Below are 6388 nucleotides of genomic sequence, written 5' to 3' on the forward strand. Positions count from 1 at the left end.
TATGAGCACTTTAAGGACTGAAAGTACTACATCTTCTAGCTGGGATTCTTGAGATGGTAGCAAACATTTATCAGCAATGCTTTCCTGTACTCGACTGTCCGGTTTCATGGCAGTCAGATAAACTGCCTACAAGATCAAACAATGTAAAGACTTGTCAGAGTAAACAGAGCTAATAGAACTCAGTCCATACAGCAGCATGGCTACAGCAGGTCAGATTACATTGTCCAGGTACAAATGTCCAGGTGATACTGACACTGTACTAACTTTGGCAGATTTTCTTTTTCCCCAAATACACATTTTATGTTATTTAATTATACATTTGTATATGACAGCATTCATTCAGTAACATGTTTGTGTTATTGTGTGATTTTTTTTATTTATTCATTTATAATTGCATTAATTATTCATGCATCACTTTTAATTATCTATGGACCAACACATTCATTCAGGCATGCATTGCCTATCTCAATCACTCAATTCACTAATTAATTAATTCATGAATCAAACATCAGTGAGCTAATGCAATACAATCTCTAGCTTGTTTACTTAATCACAGACACATTACTTTATTAATCCACTAATTAATCGACTCATTTAGCGGTTTATTCAGTGCCAAGCACGCCTCCATTCATACAGTTATACCTCAGTCATACATGTTCAGTCATCATCTTTCTCAATCATTCAAACATGTATAAATTATGCCGACTAAACGTTCATTCCTTCACTCACTCAATCATTCTCTTGGTAATCCTTTCATTTGCTGTCCTATCTGTGAATGTGAGACTCTATGTTCTGCTCTATTTACACACTCAGACAGCAGCGCAAAGCCCCATCAGTTACCATGTATCCATGTGTACTAAATAAACAAAGTGTGTGTGTGTATGTGTGTGTGTGTGTGTGTGCGTGTGTGTGTGTGTGTGTGTGTTTAACAGAGAGAGAGAGAAAGTATGTGTGTAATGCAACAACAGCTTGCCTCGTCTTTTGTCCACGATGAGCTAATGAAGAAAATGGAGCAAACCCAAATTTGCTTCTGGAATCTTACACAGACAGACAGACAGAATTATTCTGCCGTCTAAAGCCCTCATTGATACACATTTTAGACTTTATTGCTACTTGGAGACATTAAGATGCTAAATTTAAAATTGGTGCTTGGATCAAGAATATCTACTTTGATTTAAGTGACAACGGTAGCGAGTAGTATAAAAGCCCGAAAATCTGCATAGGGAGGTAGGATGGGGGGGTGGAAGGGTCAAACAACACAGGACTTTCACCCAGGAGACTGGGGATCGTGTCCCGCGTGCTACGTTTCCTAAACCCAACTGTCCCGTTCTTCTTTTCCTAAACCCAACTGTCCCGTTCTTGTCCCGCGTGTCATGGAAACGTATCTTTTTATAAGCACACACAACCTTTTCCTTAACCTAACTGGGTCAAAAAGGATGCCAATAGTCTTTTTTAATTTTACGAGTTGGGAGTGAGAACAGGTTGTTTCGGTGGATTTGAGCTGTTTACCTGAATTAAAAACAGAAATGATGTGAAGCAGAGTCGTACATGGCAGAGATCTGTGGAGCCACTTGTTCCCCGCTGAGTCTGTACCGACTGCTGTACTGAGTTGAATGGCTCTGTACTGTTGACGTCCTCTCTAAGATTGGGACCGCCTCGATTCTGGGGGTTAGGGGGCGGCCGCGCCACTCAGCCAATCACTGCTCTCGGTTTAGACACATCCCGCGGCCCGTGATGAAGCCATTAAAAATGCCTGGCTGAGGCCAGATGGTCTGTCATTGAGGAGACAGAGAGGGAGGGGAAAATGGAGGGAGGGAAAGAGGAGATGTCAACTAGGGAGATGGGAAAACAGAGGGAGGTCAAGATGGATAGAAAGTTGGAAAGAAAAGAAAGACAATAAAGAAAAAGCAATTGGGACTGTCAAGGAGAAGAGATGAGAAAAAGATGTTAACAATGGGCGGATGAAGAGGAAGGGAGAACAGAGGACATTCAATAGGGACAGATGCATAACCTGAAAGGGAGAAATGAAAGAAGAAAAATCTGAAACAAAACCGTGTGAAATATTAGAGGGAGAGGAAAATGTAGAAGAGGGAGAGGGTGAGTAGGATGACAGGAAAAGGAAAGAGAGAGGACATAAGCAGGAGAGAGGAATTTCAAAACGTGATCGTCCTAATTTGAAAATGAAAGTGTATGTGTACTAATCCACATTATCGATTCATTGAATTATTGTTCATCCCTCTTGATCTTGTGTTTATGTCCACATTAGAACATAGTAGGAATTGGTGCCCTTTTTTAAACAGACCCGTATTTTAGAGGACTATCGACACTTAGTTTCGCAGTCAGCACTTAAACCTCATAGTCATTGTTTTAATTAAACAATATAAAAATATCAGTGTCCTAATTACTTTCAGAACGCCACAGAATGTGTTCCTAAAATCTTCTCAGGGAATGTTGTCATATTTGTGAGCGTCTGTCAGAGATATTCTATGTGCTGTTTGCCAACACTTCACTGCAGGTGCACAGCGGTTTGCTAACACATCTTATTAGCTACCTGGGGTTTTCCTGCCACACAACGAATCTGTGGGCAAACTTCTTTTCTGCATCTTCAGCTAAATGGAGTGAACTGGAAGTGACCCGCAGCCGCTGTGAGAAGCAGAGGAGCTGGTAATGATGAAGGGCATGAACGAATGAGATAACCACACTTCTAATTAAGGACAATGGCCCTCTGGAGATGGGCACTGATACCTCACACTGTACTTTGTTCTGAAGCATGTACTGAATCAAGGACAAAAAATTAACAGGCTCTCCGGGCAAAAATCTCCTTGAAAGTTCACGAGATGTCTGTTAAATTAAAAATGATGGAGAACTATTTATTCTTTTTTTTTTTTACATATTGTTTTTTTCTTGGTAGCCTGCTGCCCATCTACAGCAGCTAACTCATAAATCATTTTTAAAAACCTTTTGTTAAATGGGTGGACACCTGCATAGTTTTAACAAAATAATGGTCTCCTCTTTCCTGGCACATCGGTGCCTTTTACATTGCTTTAATACCACCTTCTGCAGTCAGCAAGAATGTGTGTTGTATGTCACCCCCAACACATTCTCACTCCCAACGCGTCAAAAAGCGACGCTTGGTCAGGTGCCTTTGGCGTTTGTTACTGATGCAAAAAGTCTCCTTTAGCGTCATTTTTAGACGTGCTTGGACGGGACTCTTGCCGTCACTTTTTGGTGCTCTGGGTCGGGACGTATGTTTAACTGACTTGCGGCACAAGAACGGGACAGTTAGGTTTAGGAAAAGATTGTGGGTGGGGTTACAAAATGTACGTTTCAATGACACGCGGGACAAGAACGGGACAATTACCCCGGTCTCCTGGGTGAAAGTCCTGTGTTGTTTGACCTATCCACCACCCCAACCAACCTTCTAACGCGGATTTTCGGTCTTTCATACTACTCGCTACCATTGTCTTTCTTAACACTTTGTCATCTTATGGTGGGTGTCCATATACGTGTTGTTTTCACGGATGGGATCGCCCTCGCTTGCACGATCCAAATTTTCTTCAAAACTTGCCATTTTCAGCGTGTAGCTTGCTAGCTCGAAGGATGTTGTTTTCTGTAGCAAAGGGATTTTGAGAATGGCAATACATAGAAAGAGGAAGTGGAAGGGAAAAGCCTGACATCTAATGTGGATGTCAGGTTTTATCCTGGAAATGTACTGCCATTAATCCAGACTACAAATAAACCACAAAACACAACTTGTGTCTTGCTGCCAAACTCCTCCCTAACTATAGTGATGGTACAAGAATTTGTGAACTTGTAATTTTCCATTCAAAGTGGATTTACTTTTGTATTGTTTCCATTCAAGACTTTAATTTACTCCCCTAAATGGCTGTAACAATGAATTAAGCTTATGATTTTTCAAACAAACAAAAGGCGTCCTTCACAGAAGGAGCGACTTCCACCAACACGTACACAGATATTTTATTCTTGACATTCAAAGCAAACGTATTAAACAGCTGAGTAAACACACTTTCACGCTGCAATCAATCTGTGTTTACTCCATTAAGGAGAGAAATACAACATTAGATGAAATGGTTGACAGAGAGTGTGGGCAACAAGGACTGTAAACTTTGAGCTTTCAGATGAACTGAAACCTGCAAGAACTGGATTGTAACTGAATACTCCTCTCACAGATATGTACTACACTACGCATATCGCACTTTTAGTAAGAGCAGGATCTGTGACTCAACTCAATGCGTCATTAGAACCATCACATGGGACTAACATGTTATATCATCAATTTGGCATGGGCATGATTCACTCTGACTCTCTATCTCCTCACATTCTTCTCATTGTCTTCTTCCCCCCCAATATTTTATCTTTCCTATCCTGTTGTTTCCCGATGCCTCCTCTCTCTCTCTCTCTCTCTCTCTCTCTCTCTCTCTCTCTCTCTCTCTCTCTCTCTCCTTCTTCAAATCTCCTCCCCCTCGCGTCATTTCTCATCTGTCTCATTTTCTTGGTTTCCTTTCACTTTATTTACCTTCCTTCTCTCCGTCGCTCTCTCTCTCTGGAGACGTATTATTAGGAATATGAAAGTCATGCAAACTATTTACATACACATAAATACACTTGTGCTGGTACGCATAGACCGGGGGGGGGGGGGTTCTAAAGACCCCCCCACCCAAAGGTCCATAGTTTAAGTTCTTTTTGTGTGAACTAGTTTTTTGTTGTTGTAATAAACAAGTGTGTTTTTAAATGTGTGTGTGTGTGTGTGTGTGTGTGTGTGTGTGTGTGTGTGTGTGTGTGTGCTTGTTTTACTATATTCGTGGGGTCCAAAAACCGCAAGGCTGTGCAGACCCCACAAGTATACTGTATTCCCATACAGTATACTTGTGGGGTCTGCACAGCCTTGTGGGGCCCAAAATGCTGGACCCCACAAGGTTAAAGGTCTGTTTGAGGGTTAAGACTTGGTTTTAGGATTAGGGTTAGAATTAGGTTATGGTTAGGGTGAGGGTAAGGGTTAAGGTTAGGCATTTAGTTCTGATGGTTAAGAGGTTAGGGTAAGGGGCTAGGGAATGCATTATGTCAATGATGGGTCCCCACAAAGATAGTGAAACAGTGTGTGTGTGTGTGTGTGTGTGTGTGTGTGTGTGTGTGTGTGTGTGTGTGTTTGTGTGTGTTTGGACTGAAAATGGTGGTACATGATCTTGGTAAGCAATTTGACAACATTGTAGTAAATATTTTCGATGCATCAAAAGGGTGCTCGTTAAGATACTGGCAGACATGCTAATACAGCAAATAAGTGCATACAAAGTCACCGAAATGGAGTATTTAAACCTCACAATTAAATACAAAATGTGGGAAAAACTGCAAAAAAAACACTTTCCATTAGTCTGGCTACAGGCCTGATTTGATTATCAGCTGATGACATTTTCAACATCGTAACTGCTGCCTCATATGCCGCTTTTAGGCTGTATGTAAAGCACTTTGAATTGCCTTTGTGTCTGAGATGTGCTATATGAATAAACGTCCCATGCCTTGCACTCCATTTTACCAGCTCTCCCCGACATGGCTGCTATGTAACACGTTGCTTGCCAGCACGGCCAATAGGAGAGAAGCTCTTTTAAAAACAGAAAGCTGTGATAAAGAAAATGTCAGCCAGGTATTAAAAGAGGAGCAAGCACACAGTGTACTCACCTGTATCCCTACAGTACCCACTGGCCAACTTTATTTGAAGAATGTTTTCAAACTAGATACAACGTGTTCTATAAAGAAATAAAAATGCACATGGGGACTCACTTTTCTTTCAGCAGGAGTCCCTGACTGGCCACCCAGGGGTGCTCAGGTCTCTTTTTGGGAAGCGGAGCTCCCACTGGCTTCTCTGTAATTTAAATGTGGATGCACAGTGAGTTTGCTTCACGGAGCACACCCTATTGACTCTGTTTCCATCATATTATGATTCTGGTGGTAAGACTTGTCCTCACTGGTATACTATCAAACTTTTCTACAGTACCTATTTGTCTTTAGACAACAATGGAACTCTGTGGTACACAGTAAACCATAATCCATTTAAAGGTCCCACATCATGTTCATTTTCAGGTTTATACTTGTATTTTGGGTTTCTACTAGAACATGTTAACATGCTTTAATGTTCAAAAAAACATTATTTTTTCTCATACTGTCTGTCTGAATATACCTGTGGTCCACCCCTGTCTGAAACACCTTGTTTTAGCGCCTGTCTCTTTAAGCTCCCCTCCCAAAAAAAGCCCAGTCTGCTCTGATTGGTCAGCATTTCCGGGTCTTCCGCATCTGCATTCTCTGAGTCTCTGCACAGTCATTGCAGCCAGGGATTACTGTTAACAGCACTTTAGCTGCACTTTGTGCCTATATA

Source organism: Sander lucioperca, chromosome 1 (assembly GCF_008315115.2).
Source record: "Sander lucioperca isolate FBNREF2018 chromosome 1, SLUC_FBN_1.2, whole genome shotgun sequence".
NCBI classification, from domain to species: domain Eukaryota; kingdom Metazoa; phylum Chordata; class Actinopteri; order Perciformes; family Percidae; genus Sander; species Sander lucioperca.